The sequence below is a fragment of the Medicago truncatula genome, chromosome 7, assembly GCF_003473485.1.
Source record: "Medicago truncatula cultivar Jemalong A17 chromosome 7, MtrunA17r5.0-ANR, whole genome shotgun sequence".
NCBI classification, from domain to species: Eukaryota; Viridiplantae; Streptophyta; class Magnoliopsida; order Fabales; family Fabaceae; genus Medicago; species Medicago truncatula.
In genome coordinates, this window is record NC_053048.1 from 6,876,558 (window position 1) to 6,895,096 (window position 18,539).

The 18,539-nt window shown below is 33.3% G+C and overlaps 1 long non-coding RNA gene across 1 annotated transcript; it reads left to right on the forward strand.

The window, feature by feature from the left end:
- Positions 1-15,579: 15,579 nt before the first annotated feature.
- LOC120576939 (uncharacterized) lies at positions 15,580-17,802 on the forward strand. The gene is made up of 2 exons (XR_005643076.1): positions 15,580-15,728; positions 17,548-17,802. It is a non-coding gene; the product is annotated as an uncharacterized lncRNA (long non-coding RNA).
- Positions 17,803-18,539: the final 737 nt, after the last annotated feature.

Here is an 18,539-nt window from a genome sequence, read left to right on the forward strand (position 1 = left end):
TGACTTCACCATAGAATTTCCCAAATAATTAATACCATCACTGTTCTGATCTTTATTTGTGGACAACTCTCTTTTATATAACAATCAATTATTATGAGCACCCATCCCTCTTTCACTTCCATTGGAAATCCATTGCCAAAAACTTGTTTTTTTTTTCCCATTTATTGGTTGCGTCACTAATCTTTTTGTTTCATAACAAGAAGATATTAATGACATATCTTCGTGTGTTGAAGTGCAAGAGAAGCATGAGTTCAACGTGCTTAAGGAGAAGGTTGTTGAGTATGAGCAACAGAAACACCTATTGAGGTGCTACCATCAAATCCAATCTTGAGCAGCAATGCACAAAATGATCTTGAGGTTCTTAAGGAAGTTTTTTTATGCTAGGGATGCCAGAAAGGACGTTGATCATATAGGTTCCATGCCATATGTGTCGAAAAGCCACCACAAGAAGATGAAGCTTAACAAGTATAACACCTGATCGAATGGTGATCAATCTAAACCTTCAGCATGAAGTTCCTTTCTCATTTTTTCCAGGGTAGGTAATTCTCGCATAAATCGACTTATGAATCATGGGCATTCAATTGTTGGTACTTCTTGGTGGGATTATTTCCCACTGTTTATTATTGTTGAGTTTTTCAAGGATATGTTTAGATTACTGATAAGAGGACAATATACTTGTTATGGACTGGCCCAACGCCTAATCCGACTAAGCTCAGGTCTGACCCAAGGAATACAAATGATTGAAATTATCAAGAACAAAATGACATCGGATGAAGAGATTCATAAAACACCAAATGGATTGATGAAAGAAACATGGCCAAGATTCACAAGAAGATCAAGTTAGTAAGAGATCAAAATGAGGGTTTAGAGAGAGGTTAGATTCTACCTTGGGGACTGCAAAGAGTCCCCTTTATATAGAGGTGAGTGTTTGCAGAGCCGTTGTAAGGCACACGCGTGCTCATCGGTTACAAATTCGTAGGAAGTGTCACCGCCAAGAAGAGATTCGCGGGAGCCATGATGGTGACCGTTATGGACTGGTCCCTGTTTGAACTGGTCCCTGTTTCCCCGAGCACCCCCCTCGCGGGGAGGGGTGTGTTGCGAGTAATATTACCAAATGCAGAATTTGGGCTGTATTTGTATTGGGCCTAAGTGTTTTAGCCGCCCGAGCACAAATAATATCAATATCATGAAACATAACCTAACTTTAACCTAGCATGCGGTCATCCCCATATAAAAGTGACCACGTTATACCTCTGTGACAAAAGTAACGAGATCCAGCGTCGCTACATACCTCTGACAAAAGTGGCGAGATCCAGCGCCGCTACACCAAGAGTATAAGACTCCCTTTATCAGGCCGCATTTCTTTCCTTTGCTAGAGTTATTAAAGAGGTTCTCCCTATTTATTCATCACTCATTCATATAAATGAAATGATCAACAAATGTTTTTTTTTTTATTATTGTTTTGATTAGGATGATATGCTAGGGATCAAGGGGTAAGTTGATTTTAAATTCATTTTACTCACATCAAAGTTATATATACAGTTAATTGCATATCATTCAATTTCTTATGTTAAAAAATATCATCTACTTTTTATTTGTTTTCTCGTATTTAATCGTGTTATTTTTCTCTACTCACCAGATTTATGAGCGTCGGCAAAAAACTCGATTCATTGACCATCATCATGGGAATGATTGAATGGAAATCAACAATGATGTCTTGTATTTCAAGCCCTTATCCGTTGTCCCTTGATCTACCTTTCTTTTCAATAATTTACAACGAGTGTGATTTCCTTGATTATTATGTGATTATCTTCTTATATTTTAAAAAGAAGGTAATAATTATTAAATTTATATATTTCTACTTTCATTGTAAAAAAAAAATACTTTCATATATTTCCACTTAAAAGGTTTTTATTATTAACGAGGACTATGTATTTTTTATTTGAATTTGCAGGTAACCCAGTCCCCTCAACATCGTTGTGTCAGTGAGAGGTAATGGTTTATGTAATTTTTAGATGCATAATATGTATATTATATAAATCTCTTTTTCAGAATTTGCTTTTATTGATGTTTAGTCGTCAAAATATTTTCCGTCGTCGCTTTTAGTCTCCAAATTATATTAGCTTTTGTGATTTGAAGTTTTGACCGTTTCGACGTAACTAACTGAATATCTTTTGGAATCACTGCATATTTTCTACGTTGAACTTAATCTTTAGTTGTCAAAATATTTTCCGTCAATGCTTTTAATCTCCAAGTTATATTAGCTTTTGTGATTTGAAATTTTGATGGTTTCAACGAAACTAGCTGAATATCTTTTGGAATCACTGCATATTTTCACCGTTGAACTTATTGATTTTGTGATATGCCTTGAAATGTTCTTCAATTTTAATTGATCAACTTTGACTTTGGACGTGCTCACTTTTAAAGAAGAGAAAATTTGTTATCGATGAAAATATTATTTTCCAACATTCTTTTCAACTATTTAAATAAAATACATCTCTTGAAACAATTGCAAGACCAAATCTTTGATTTCATTTAAATCCAATTTAAATGAAATATATCTCTTGAAATAATTTCAGGACCATATTTTTGCTTTTATTTAAAGATATCTTTTATAAACTTTGATTGTATCATCATAATAACGCAACTCTTGCATGCAGCTGCAACACACCAGAAGAAGATGAGTTGGAAAACTGGTTAATGGAGGCAGTGAACTTGGCAGAACATTACAATTCATCCTTGTGGTGATGATTGGTGTGATTTTGTTGGGGACAGTAATGTTATTGATGAAGCAATGAAGATTCACTAGAATCTATATAAATGAGAGTTAAGATGAAAACTGATAAATCATCAAGGATCTATAAATTTTTCAATGTTTCACAAGACTAGTTCAAATAGATAATGTTATATATCTGAAGTTCTTACATTTTACATATTTATAAAATGCAATTCTTACATGTTGGAATTGTAATCTGACGACTATTCACATCATATTTGATAAATATGTCACAAGTATTTGAGATTTTGTTTTGTTTTTGTTTTTTATTTAATTTTTCTAATTGTTAAGACGTTGGATTTAAAAGGTCTTCCTATAGAGGAAGGAAAAAGAGAACTTGGTAATTAAATTATTTCAATATCAGTGTGAATAATGTGATATGATTCTTTACATAGATTAAGCACTGGTATAACGTAGTACACGACATTGTTTGCGCTCCCCTTTTTTTCAATGTGGCGAGAACCAACATTGTTTTTCATGCACTTGTTGAGAGTTCTAACAAGATTTTTTCCTATATATCCACCACTCGTTCATATAAATGATTTATTTATCGTATAGTCTTTTGTTTTTGAATTGATTAGGATGATATGCTAGCGAGTCAATTTATCTTCTTAAAGTCAATTACAAATTTATTTTACTCAATTAAAGTCATATATACAACGAATCACAAATCATCATTTATCTTCTTTTGTCAAATTAAGTTGTCATCGTCCTCGTGAGTTTAGCTTAATCGGTTCTTAGGACACATCCACATGATTGATTTCGTTAATTTAGGTAAATTTTATCATAGAAACTTTAATTCTCATCATTCAATATTGTATTAATAAAAATATAACTAATAATTTGATTAATAAAATATGTGTTAATAAATCAGAAAGCTTCCACGTTATTAAAAAAAGTTGTTGTGACAAGTGATATATGAATTTTTGTCAATAGCATATGACGAGATTTAAAGTACAAACTAAAAGTGTTGACATAAAATATTTTGAAGACTAAAAGTGTTGATAATTTTATAGACACTAAAAATACATTTAACCTTCTTCAAAAAAAAAAATATTTAACCTAAAAATAAGATTTGTCGTTTTTGATATTTTTCCTTATAAATGATATATATAGAGTGGTGATTAATTTACTCTGGAAGTAACTCTGAGATAAGTTACCTCGACTAATAAATAATTTTTAACATTGAACTTCACTAATCCTACCGTTAATCAAAAGTTCTTATTCAGTAGATGAACTCTACGATTTTTTTATAATTTTTTTAAATGGTTTGATGCATCATTAGATAATTTTAAATGAACATGTAATAAGGTTTTAAAAACATAAGATAATAACAATGGCTAAATTACATATCTATGAATTTGGGATTTTATATAAAATTTGTTTGGTTGATGATCATTAGTATAATATGACAACAATAAATAATTGAATTCGTGAAACTCTTAGGTTACAATGATAAATAATAAAGTATGATTTTCATCAACAATAGAGAATGGGGTATTCTGAGATAATAAGTCTATCAATGTAGGAAGATACCGTTTGCGGAGAAATTTAAGAAACATAATAAACTATCATTCTTCAACACAAATTCAAAACAAATACACATATTGTGATAGTTTATGGAAATGAAATTGGCAATATTCATCATTTGTTCAACCATGAAACCCAACAAATAAATTTCATATTCATACATACGACATTAGATATTATAGGAGACATAAAAATCATTGATTTCTAAAATGAGGGTGCCTCATTTTTAAAATCAATGGCTTTGTGCGTCTCCACCAATATCCAAGCCAAATCTATGAATATGAAATTCACTTGTTGGGTTTCATGCTTGAACAGACAGTGAATATTTTCAACTTCATATCAAAAGACTATTACAATAGGCGTTTTTGTTGTGAATTTGTGTTATCCCGTTTCTTTCGTTTCTCAGCATATTGATATGTTTATACATTGTTGGAATTATTGGCTTAGAATAGTTCAATCTCTATCATTGATGAAAATCAAACTTGTTTTTATTTCTCTTTTGTTGGAAATCCTAAATGGTACGTTGAGGGAATATGATTGTATGAACTTGAAAACAATTCTTACACGACAATGAGAAGTATAGAAAAAGATTGTTAAGAGAAAGATCGTTAATCATGACCTCTTTCATCCATGAGAAGTTGTCGTCGTTATGACAAGTTTGACTAACATTTGTTGCTTCAACTTCGATGAAGAGAATAATTGAAATCCCACCATTTGAATGATTTAATGAAAGTGAAAAAAAATATGCAACATGGAAACTTGAGATTGGGAGTTTCACATGATTCTCTTTATGTAAGTTATGTAAATTGTTATGCAATAATTTTAATCTATGGGTGCTACAAGATAATAACAATGACAATCTCTATACCCCAAAATTGGAAGGAGTATAGAGATTTTTCTATGGTTGAAGAAAATATGGATGTTATAGCTGCTGCATATTATAAAATCATAGAAGAAAATTGATCCTTTAGTTGATTGTTCATCATATTTAGAAAGACCACTTTTGTAACTAAGTTTTTTTTTTTTTTTTTTTTTTTTTTTATTTTTTTTATACCGAAAATCCCTAATACTTCAAACCTTTTTGAAGTTAACGATATTGAAATAAACATTATACCATGCAACTCAAGAGAGTTAAGCTCAAAATTGCAAATCATAAAAAATTAAGATTTTTATTTTTATTTTTATTTCTAAATATACTAAATTAGTATTTACATACTTGATGTGTGATTGCTTTTCTTCTTTAAAAGTACCGAAACATGATTTGATTAAATGTTATCGAAACATAATTTGACTAAATGTTACTTTAATATTTGAAAGATAAATGTGTAAACTATGTTATGAACTTAAAGAACATACCTCAATTGAAATGCTACATCCTCTTAAAAGGACTACATTTTGTATTCAAATGATGATAACAAGTAGAAAATTATCAGTTATCACATTACAACATACACACAAAATATAATTTTACTAAAATATAATATTAAGAAGTTCGGGATGTAACATTGTTCCTCCACTATTTTGATGGGAAAGAAGAGTTCAAAGTTGATCTTCAACTTAATGACTTTGTCAATAATAAGGTTGAAAGTTGATGTCAGAAACTAAACTCTAGCAAAATCAAGGCAAGATTTTTGCTTCATTTAATCATCAAATTGGACAAACATGCCTATCAAATTTGTTACTACGTAAAAAACTTGATCCAGTTGGACTTAAGATGATGTTTGGCTAGGTCAAGATATGATGTATAATATTTAGCTTTTGTAGTCCACCACGAGCTACCTTAAGCCATTCTCCAATGGAAGGGGGTGGTGTACCTAGACGTGCTCTGACGCCCAAGTCAATAAAGGGGTTCAAGAGAGAGTGTGGCTAATAAGATGGTAAGACATGTTGGCTTGAGACTTTGGAGTGTGATCCTTCTCAAGGTCTGAGGTCTGATTCTCCCTAGTGTCAATTTGGGTAGGCTAATTTAGCTTCTTAAAAAAAAGGTAAGAAGTGTGATCCTTAACCCAATGTTAAACATAAGTATATATTATGAACAACTGCTCCTTAGGGACAGGTGTGACCATATGTTTGGTCTGCTAGCTAGGGTCGTGTCTATTGTAAGGTGTCGCCTGTTCTAGGGTCTTGCATCGGGCTCGAATCCACCCGGAGTCAGCCTTGGCCCAGTCCAGAACAATTGACCCGAAAGGCCAAAGCTATATGTTGAGGGAGTTAGGTTGTAGCTTGTAAAATTCTTAACTGATGGAGAACTCATCTTCCACGATGAGGGTTCTACTGCTCAGACCTCGTTGGGTCCCGTCGAGCAGGTTGTGAACAGTTCTTCGAGGTTCCCGGTTCCCCGCTCCTAGGGCATCTTGGCCTACTTCTAGCGGCGTGAATTATGAACCTTCGTTGAAGTGTCTTGACGGTTTTTTGTAAAGAGTTTTAGTTTTTACATCCACATGCTTAAAAGTATTCTATCAATGACATTGTTTCTTTTAGTTGAATGACCTGTTGTGAGGAAATGTTTATTGATCGGTCGACTTCCCAAGTGAAGTCACTACTGGTCCAGTTGGACCTGAGAAGATGGTCGGTTGGGTCAAGATATGTTGTGTGGAAGGATTGAGCTTTCATCGTTCACTTCGGGCCGCCTTGAGTCCTTATCCACCGAAGGAGGGTGGTGTACTTGCACGTGCTTTGACGCCCTAGTTAGTATGGGGTTCAATAGAGAGTGTGGATAATAAGATGGTAAAAAGTGTGATAACTGACCAAATTCTAAGAATGGGTATATATATTGGATGAGTAGGGTTTTGGTTGTCAAGCCTTCACATGGACAATTGCCCCTGATGGACAAGTGTGAGCATTTGGGTGGTCCTCAAGCATTGGATCTAGATTGGATGGTCATAATCTATTTCTCTAGACCATTATCAAGTGAAATTTAGGACATGTCCATAAGTCCATCATATGGTGTTACCTTCTCTCGAGTCCAGGAGCGGACCTGAGTCCACCCGAAGTGGGTCTTAGTTCAGTCTAAAACAAAAATTTACCCTCCAAACATGGAATCGTATGCCAATGATTCACATACATTCGTCGTGATCCCACACAGTCAACTTCGGTTTACAATAAGCTAGTGATTCAAACAGAAAATCAAAAATGTCTTTGGCTTTAACCAAGACTACCTTTAAATCATGTTTCTCAATCAAATTGATAAATACCTTCCTACCACCCATTGAGACAATTTGTGACGCAGTCGGAAGCGAAAGCTATCAAGCGCTAAATCTAGATTGAAAGGAAACAAGTTTGCAAGCGACAAACCTGTGAAAATAAGGTTTCGGAATCCAACAAAAATTGAAAAAACTCTCTAAAATATTATTGAATGAATTAAAGTTGTCTCTTAGGCTACAACTGTTAAGTTTAAATAGGGAAATAACAAACCCCTAATGGTTAAAAATAACAAACTGAAAACAAAACAAACAAATAATAAAATTAGGCTGAAATAATAAAATACTCATAAAGTACTAAGGAAACCATCCTACATCAATTTTAATCATTAATAAACGAACATCCATAAATGTATGTTGTACTTGTATAATATAGATTGAAACAACTTTGCATGTAACTCCGAAAAATCCTCTCTTTGCCCATTCTTTGTCCACCTTCCTTGTTTTGAAGTGAATATCACCTATTTCACCAATGTTCGAATGTTTTACTTCCAAAGGTTGTTATGATGCATTTTTTTAGGGAATGATGCATTTATATTTCGAGAACACATTGCTTAAACCTAAGGTATTTTAACATAAGGTGTTAATTTTTTTGCATTTTTGTTTTGCTTTCAGTTTTGATAATTCTTTGGAGCACAATCAACCAATGATTGATTAAAGTTTTAAAGCAAGAAGACTCTTTTTGTACTTAATTTGGTTTACTATTGTGTGGGTTATTTGGCAAGAACGTAATGATAGTGTTTTTAACCAAAGGAAGAAATCGATATCACATTGCTGGATAACGTCAAATATGTGTCTTTATGGTGGCTGAAGCATAACGTTGCATTCGTTTCTTTTGATTTTGATGGTTGGTGGCAGCATCCATTTCAATGTTTGAATGTTGGCTAATTAAATTGTTTTGTTTTCTTTATATCAGCGTCATTGTATTTAATGAACATTGGTTAGCTGTTTTTGTATTTGAACTATTTGTTTCTTCTTGGCACACCTTATGTTGTGAAGTAGGCTTTTTTGGTGATTAATATATTCCATTTTCACTTATTAAAAAAACATAAAAGTAAATATAGCAATCTGTAAAGGTCCATGGATAGAATCTCACCTATCATAACAACAAAGGCACAAGAGGCTTTTTTGTCATATGATGATACTCCAAGTGTGTGCGTGTATATTACCTTGAAAATTCTTATGATTTAAATATAAATAAATAAATCAGGACAAATATTGGGATAAAATTGTAGTCTCTCTTATTTCAAGCAGGTGGTATACAACCAATCATATAACACCATCCGAAAAGGATAAACAAAATTACTAAAGGGTAAAAAAACAACAAATCAATGCATAAAAGCCCTAAAACAAAAATAAAATAAAAAATTCAAAAGTTGCAAATAGCTACTTAAGACTTAAGAGAGCTCCCCGCTACATAGATTCATTTGTGAGCACCAACTGTAATCTTTGCAGCATCAGCAACCTCTTGTGCATCTGCCTTCATTTGCTGACCACCCTGTCCCTAAAACAATAAAACAATTTCATCAGTCACCAAAATTGATAATTTACAAGCATTTCTACTGTACTGTTTTTTTATAAAATTTCATTTCTCCATAATCTTGAGAAACATTTTATATACAAAAATGTTAGTATGTATTTGTTACAAATGTTAGTAGGGGATACGAATCCACATCAATCTATCTCTCTGAATCTTATGTTATTTTTAAAAATTATTGATTATCTATATGTAACATCAACGCTTTAGATTAAAAATGTGTTGGGTGTTCGACACTGAAACATATAGTAATTTACGTCGAATCACTTTCATTTTCTCAAATTTATGTGTCTAATCTCTTGAAAAGATTGAGCGAATATAACTAAATTGTTTAGTTAAACGTTCAAACCTCTTGCACAGATGTTGTGGCATCTTGGGCAGCATTGTTTGCCTTGTCCATCATGTTGCTTCCCTTCTCCTAAATCAGCAATAATATTGTATCAATCTATGATGCTACAACAATTTAAAATGATATATACAAAATAATTAAAAGGATATTAATGTATCCAATTCATGTTGTGACTAATAAAAATTCACCTGAGCTTGTCCAACGGCTTGGCCAGTTTGTTGGCTTGCATTCTGGGATTGATTCATCTTTGTTTTCTCTTTTAGATTTTGAAAAATAATAATTTAACTCAGCAAGTGCTACTTTGCTTGGTGAATATAATTCATAATAATAATGATGTGCATATATATAGCTTTTCAAATTTATGAGTTATGTGACACATGTAATTATTTCTACCATTTATCTGAGATGCTTTAGTTTTGGCTTAAGACGAGGAAATTTTGTTCATCTTTGCTTGTGGAATTGACGGTTATTAAACCATAGCTTGTTAGAAGGCTAAAACTAAGAAAAGAATTGTATTTAAGATCTACCAAATTCCCCTGAAAAAAAAAATAAAAAATCTACCAAATTAATTATAACAGAATGAAGGTTTTGAATCCAGTTTCAAGTTAAACTTTATTTTGAAAATTATTTTTGTTGTAGTACGAAAAATAAGAAATATTTATGTTTCAGTACGAGAAATCATTGTCGATTAACTAATTTATAATTTCTCATTATTACTAGGAAATTTTTCTTAGGGACGTTCAAATATAGTTGGGTATCGATACTTGTAGATAAACCGACGTGCAAAATTCAATGGTTATTATTATGTTCACCTTAATACTTCGATACTTTTTTTTTAATCTAAATATCAACTAACATACATAACTCTCACAAAAACAAAAAATACTGCATAAAAAGAATTATTTAGTATATAGTTAGCGATCCTAGTTTTTTCTAAATCGCTACAATATGCATAACAGAACAGTAAACCCTAGATTATGTTTATGTACAGACATATGGCGGTCATAGGAAAGATGAAACTCACTGATACATCATGTCTCACCCCATGCTTTTATTTTATTTCAAATAAGCAGGTTGATCGAGATGAAGATAAGCAGAAGAAACTAGATTATATACATGTTCATGCCATGTTTCAGACGTAGCAGGTGTTCTTTTGTATTTGTATACTAGTTAATTAGTATACATGATTCAGATGAAAATTCATGTATTATGTATGTCTGATAAAATGTATGTATATGTTTAATATATGAAATCATGAATTTGATGTAATTCATTCAGAAGAAATTTGCTTATGTTGTAATTTTATTGTATCAAGTACTAAGTTTAACGCGTATGCTAAATATTCTAGATAAATTTAGTATGAGGTATATCACATGAGAATGATATGTATATATGAGAATGGTAGGAATAAATTGTAACCATCCCATTAAAAGCAAAGTTTGAGATTAAAAGATGGATTAATGAGTCATGTGCCAATTTTCATGGTTTCTTTCACGTGTTCGACCGTTCTCTTTCTTCTCACACTCTGTTTTAACCTTTCTTCTTCCCCTAACCATCCACCATCTCTTCCTGCAGACCACCACTTCTTCCCACCAAGGGGTATCGATTCACAACGCTGAAACTAAAGCAATCGAATTTGTTCCTTGTGAAACAAATAGCCACCACCAGTTTCGACGCCACCATCAGTTGCGGCGCCTTCACCGATTCCGGCTCCATCATTAGTTCTAGCGTATTCGTTATTCTATCTACGTGAATCCCTCCAGCTTTAGGTTAAATCCAATATACGGGGTTTGCTAACTTAGACCAACAAAAAACATGAAAGTCCAAATTAGCGAAAGTACACCTTTTTATTTGGACAAAAATATCCTTCATCTTTATTATTTAAAACTAATAGCTTGAGGATTACTTTAGTAATTTTCATTAAAACATACACCCTCCGATCACTATTATAAGCAAAAATTTACATTTTAGATTCATTCATTTAATGATGCACATGGTCTTTATTATAGACCACATACATCATTAAATGAATGAACCTAAAATGTAGATTTTTGCTTATATTAGTGATCGGAGGGTGTATTTGTTAACTTGCACCAATTTGCTTAACTTAGACCTACTTTTATTTTATTACAAATAGCTTAAGGGTTACTTTAATAATTTTCATTAAAACATATTTGCTAACTTGTACCAATTTGTTAACTTAGACTGACTTTTATTTTATAACAAATAGTTTGATGGATATTTACTAAACTAGTGGATATTGATTTTTTTGTCCAAATGAAATGGGGCACTTTTTCTAACTTAGACCTTCATGTTTTTTGTTGGTCTAAGTTTGCAATATATATATATATATATATATATATATATATATATATATATATATATATATATATATATATATATATATATACACCGAATTTTGTTATTTTGTTTTCTTTCAAAAGTTACCCTTCACTTAAATTCTGGTAATTTTAAATTTCATCCTTGTTACCCTCATAAAAAAAATTGAATTTAATAGTAATCTCATCTCTTATTCAATTATGACATAACCATAATTTAGATTTTAAAACAACCTATTGGTCAATTCAATCTTAATAAATCAAATATAAAATAATAGTTTATTTAATTTGGAATTTAAAATATATTTATAAAAATAAAAATAACAATACTCAATAATATAATCCCGTGAACAACTTAACCTTAATTTTTTTACATGATGGAGACCTATTTTATGATATTCATATGAGAAAATCAAACATAAAAAGGTATTAACGTGTTTGTCGCTGCAGAGAAAAAAATTGTTCGTGTGCTAATTCCAAATTTTTCCATAATATGATGTCAAGCAGACAACGTAGGAATTCTTTTCACATGATTCACGACAATGGAGTGCTAGTGGAAGGGGTACAGAATATTCGTACGGCTGTTTTTAATCACTTTGCGAGACATTACAGTGCTTCAGATGTCGTTCGGCCAGGTGTGCAAGGGTTGAATTTTACAAAATTGTCATATGCTCAAGCTAGTAATTTGGTCCGTCCTTTCTCTTTGGAGGAGGTTAAAAAGGCTGTTTAGGAATGTGAGAGTTTTAAAAGTCCAGGGCCGGATGGTATAAATTTCGGTTTCATTAAAGATTTTTGGCATGAGTTGAAAGATGATTTTATGCGATTTTTGGTGGAGTTCCATCGAAATGGGAGATTACCAAAGGGGGTCAATTCAACTTTTATTGCGTTGATTCCAAAGGTGGATAGTCCTCAAGTGATTGCTGATTTTCGACCAATATCTTTAGTGGGTTGCATGTATAAGGTGTTGGCAAAGATTCTTGCAAATCGATTATGTTTAGTAATTGGTTTGGTGGTGTCCGATACTCAATCAGCTTTTGTTCGTGGCAAACAGATTCTGGATGGCATCCTTATTGCGAATGAAGTTGTGGATGAAGCTAAACGCATGAAAAGGGATTTGTTATTGTTCAAAGTTGATTTTGAAAAAGCATATGATTCAATTGATCTTAATTATTTAAATTCTGTGATGTTGAGTATGAATTTCCAACACTTTGGCGGAAGTGGATAATGGAGTGTATAGGAACGGCTATGGCGTAGGTTCTTGTGAATTGTTGTCCGACGGAGGAGTTTCCTATCAATAGGGGGCTTAGACAGAGGGATCCTCTATCACCTTTTTTATTTTTATTGGCAGCAGAAGGTTTCAATGTTCTGATGAAGGCCTCGGTGGAAAATAATCTATTTCGATCCTTTGATGTTGGAAACCAAGGGGAGGTCAAGTTGTCACATCTACAGTTTGCAGACGATACTCTCATTATTGGTGAAAAATGCTGGTTGAATGTGCGTACGATTCGGGCTGTGTTGTTATTAATTGAGGAAGTATCGGGGCTGAAGGTAAATTTCAATAAAAGTATGCTGACAGGTGTTAATGTTCCTCCAACTTGGTTGCCAAAAGCGGCTTTGGTGTTGAATTGCAAGACTAGTGCTATTCCTTTTTTATATTTGGAGATGCCTATTGGGGGAGACTGTAGGAAACTAAATTTTTGGAAACATGTGCTTGATCGTCTTACTGTCCGTCTGTCGTTGTGGAATAATAAATTTTTGTCGTTTGGTGGCCGCCTGGTTCTTCTGAAGTCTGTCCCATCATCTCTTCCGGTTTACTTTCTTTCTTTCTTCAAGGCACCTACATGTATAATTTCCTCTATCGAATCTTTATTTAAAAAAATAATAATAATAATTGGGGGGGTTGTGAGGTCTCTAAAAGAATTGCTTGGATAAAATGGGATTCTATTTGTTTACTTGTGGATCGTGGTGGCTTGGGGGTTCGGAGGTTAGGGGAATTTAATTTATCTTTATTAGGAAAGTGGTGTTAGAGGCTGTTGGTCGATAAGGAAGGGTTGTGGTATTGTGTTTTAAAGGCTAGGTATGGGGAGGTAGGTGGTCGAATCTAGGGAGGGGAAAGAGGTGCTTCAGGGTGGTGGAGGATGATGTGTCACGTTAGAGAAGGGGTGGGAACGGGAGTAGGGAGCTGGTTTGATGATAATTCTAGGCGGGTGGTAGGTAATGGTCGTAACACTTTCTTTTGGACTGACAATTGGCTAGATGGAGTTCCTTTACACATTCGGTTCAGCCGCCTATATGAGTTGTCGGTGCATAAGGATTGTTTGGTGGAGGATATGGCGAGAATGGGGTGGGAGGAAGGCGGAGGTGGGTGGAGATGGCGACATCGGTTGTTGGCTTGGGAGGAGGATAGTGTGAGGGAGTGTGTGAATTTATTAAATAACGTTATTTTGCAGAAAAATTTACAAGACCACTGGCGTTGGTTTTTTGATCCTATTCATGGTTACTCGGTTAGTGGGACTTACCGTTTCCTAACATCAGTATAGGATCAGGTGGCTGTTGCTACAAGCACAGATGTGTGGCACAAATTGATTCCTACAAAAGTTTCTCTTTTCACGTGGCGTCTCTTGAAAGATAGAATTCCGGCAAGGTCAAATTTGGCGCGTCGACATGTTCTCCAAGCTAATGACACTTTGTGTGTTGGAGGATGTGGCTTCATTGAGACGGCGGAGCATCTTGTTTTAGGTTGTGAATTTTTTGGGAAAGTTTGGTATTTACTGTGTCACTGGATTGGTATTTCTTATGTTCTTCCAGGTTCGGTTGTGGATCACTACTACCAGTTTACTCATTTGGTGGGTATGCCACGAGCTTCATATTTTTATCTTAAGGTTATTTGGCTTGCCTGTGTATGAGCAATATGGAAGGAGAGGAATAATTGTATCTTCAAAAATGCGGTAATTGATCCTTACAATATTGTCGAAAAGGTGAAGTTAAATTCTTTTTTATGGCTTTCGTCATATTTTGTAACGATGGCGTTTGGTTTTCATGATTGGTGGAGGCACCCACTTCTTTGTATAGAGGTCGTCTAATTTTTATTTTTTAGTTTACGGTGACGTGTGCTTGTGTCAGTCACCTAGTTTCTGTATCAGACATTGAGTGATTCATCGCTTTTAGCACACTTGTGCAGGGTGAATCACTTTTCTTTTGAGCAATATATTTCATTTTGATTTGTTCAAACAAAAAAAAAATCTCCCTATAAATCCCTACTCTCTGATGTAAATTGTCATCCCTATATAGAATTGTTTGAATGTTTATGAAATTTTTTAAATTGGAACATATTTTTAGAATTCATGTGGTTAAATGGTATTTTTAAACTTTACACTTGACATAGGTATATATATGGCAATTGGAGCCCACATGCCAGCATGCCCTGTGTAACAGTTTGTTTTTAGTTAGAATTATTTTATTTATTTATTATATATGTTTATATGTGCTTATTTGCTTATGTGTGTATTTGATTTGGGATTAGTGGATTTTTAGCCTAGAAGGGTATTTTAGTCATTTTGGACGCATAGGATATTTTGGTCATTTGGCGAGTAGGGCTACAATAGTAATTTTATTGGGAAGGTTATTTTTGGTGCTTCAGTGAGAATAGTTATTTTTACTAAGTTACTAGCAAGTTGAGGTAATTATTTAGGGATAGTAATTATTCGATATTTTGGCAAGTTAATGAGCAGCAACTTTTTAGAATTTGTTATTAAAAGTTTTCGGCCCATTGTCAATATTAGAAACCTAGCCCATTGGAGAGTAGTATATATACTTAACTCATGAAGGAAAATTAGGGTTAGAAACATTTCATTTACATAACAAAAGTTAGAGATACTAGAGAGAGAAAGTGAGAAGATAAAGAGAAGGAAGAGGAAATACTTGGAGAAGAGGAAAGCTAGAGCTAAGGAGTTAGAGAGGAGAGTGAAGTCATAACTAGTGAATTTGAAGCTTTGAGGTAAGGGGGATAATTATACTTCATCGAATAAACTATAATTCTTTTTCTACTTATGGGTCATAAGTGCTTTCGTGTGAATTATGATTTTTATAATTTCTTATGTGGATTTTCATGCTTCTAATTGATGGGTAGTTATAGGTATGTTGAATTTTATGGAATTGAGGTATTTATATGTTCAAGTTCATGGTTGATGTTTGAAATAAGTTGTTTTGGTGATTTTTGCTCAATTAAGTGTAAACCATGGATTTGTGAGTGATTATTGTTCAAACATGTTATTGGGGTTTGAATTGTTGTGTTGTGTGATAAGTTTGGATGAAATGGTGAAAATATGAGTTTTTGGTGAAAAAAAGTTTGATGTTGAATTTGTGTCGAAACGATGTTATGAATTCATGTTTGTAAGTGTTTGATTGCTTTTTAATGTATGTTAACTAATAACAAAGTTTGGGAAACGATTTTGGGTCAATGGGGATCAAAATGGGGTTTTTGTGAAAATTTTGGGTGAGTTCCCAAGAGGAACCCAAAATTTTGGGTCCTCTATTACTGGTGAGCTCGCCTGGCGAGCTAGGCTGCTCCATGACGAGTTACCCAGGACAGAACCCATGATTTTGGGCATCCTGTGCAGTTAGGGTCGTTTCCGGACATCCCTAAATGCTTCTTTTGATGTGTTTAATTGTTGTTTTCACTTAGAAACCTACTGGAAACATCAATTGGATTGAATTAAGATGATTTTGTGAAATTAGAATGAAACTAAGTTGAAAACGATCAAGAACTCAAATAAAATGAGTGTTATGATTTGTTTTTTTGTAACAATGAGCTTAGAATGAATATGTAAGGAGTATATGAGCTTTAGACTTGGTTTTACTTTGAAAATGAATTTCTTTTTGAAAAATGAAAAAATGAGACGAACTTAGTGAATTTTTGGATATAACCGGAATTGAGCTATGTTGTTGATGTGTATGGACTACTGTGATTTTATGTGATATATGAAAATTCTTTGTTGATGTGTTTGAGCATGAATGCCTTGTTTTGGTGAATTATTTGAGAAAAAAAGATGGTTTTTGTGAAAATACACGAACTTTGTCAAAATGAGGTTTTATGGTCGGATAACTTGCAAATGGCTTTGTATTCTTAATAATAGGATAGAATAAGAATGAAACAATGATGGTTGGGTGTTTAATATGATGATAGTCATGATGTGGTTAGTTGTCCGTCTTTATGCAAAATGTGATTGTGAAACGTTATTGTTTCTTTGAGGTGATAATTGTTGATGATGATTTCGGAGATATTAGTTTGGTGATTTATGCATTATCGAGCCTTTGCCTAAAGTCCATGCATTTATAGTCATGTTGAGTCTTATGAAGAATGTAAATGGAGATGTACTTTTACATTGCTTTGGTGAAATATGTAAGTGGAGGTGTACTCTTACGTGGGCGTGGATTCAATACGGCAAAATTATCTTCGGAATCGAATTGGTACCACATGCATCTTGAAGAGTCTAAAACATTTCATGCATTTGATAGTTGGTGAAATGTGTCATACTTGACTATGTGAATTGGTGATTATGTGCATTGATGAGATTTGTGAATGTTCGTGAATATGTGAAAAGGTGAATTTGTCCATATTGTTTTATTATGCTTGTATGCTTGACGATTAATATTGATGTGGAATTCATTGTGAAAGATTTAATTAAAGGTTTATTGATCATTGTAAAATGAATATGTTGCTTTACTTTCATTTGATTATATATTATTTGTGGAATATAATCTAACCTCTAGTGGTCGTTCGGTTGACCACCGTGTCATTTCATTGAATGGTGTAGGTGATTTGCGGGATTGAGTTGATTGCTTTTCTTTGATGCTTGAGGACTAACTTGGATGCTTCCTCGTTTTATTTTTTTTCGTTTAGAGTCTAGATAAGCTCTGATGTAGGAGTGCCGGTCTTATGACCTTGTCTTTTGATACATTTTGATGAGTTATGTTAACTATATTACGAGGATAATTGTATCATGGTGATGAATTTTATGTGGAAGGACATATGGCATGTTGAGATTTATTACCATTGATTTTGAGGATTATTACTTGGTGATGAGATATTATGTATGTTGAATGTCTTCCGTTGCAAATTTTTATGGAAACCAAGTTATGCATGTTTTGGAAAAAAAAAATGTAGACATAACATTTAAATATCTTGAATTATTGAATTTATTGCATGATTATAGCTTTCAGGGTTTAGAAACTAGAGTGTTACACTCCGTCCCATCAAGACCCATTTTTTCGACGGGTTAAATGGGGGGTGGTCAATTAGAGGGGTGGGCTCCAAACCTCAGCTAAACATGTCTAAAATAGCAGGTTAAAAGGGTTGGGCCGGCATGTTAGACCCGTTTTGCCACGCCTTAGCAATATCACGCTAATGAAAACATCAAATGACACGAGTGAAAAGAAGGACTTGGACCTAAGGGAGGAAAAATCTTGGAGGATAACGCAGTCAGAGACTTGATTGAGGATGTTATAAAAAAAATGGAAGACAATAAGAAAGCTGATGAGAAGGAAGAACTAGAAATGGAACAAAGTTGGTGACGAGGAAGGAATGAAAGAGGATAAGAAAGTTGACAAAGGGAAATAATTAAAAGAGGATGGGAAAATGTTGGTAGGAAAGAACCAGAAGATGATAAGAAATATTATTTTGTGAATAAAACGGAAGAAAATAAGAAATGCGATAATGGGTTTGAGGATGATAAATTGTGAGAAGAAACTTAGGTTAAGGAAACTATGAATGTAAAGAAGAGAGAGAAATTATTGAAGCTAAGAAATC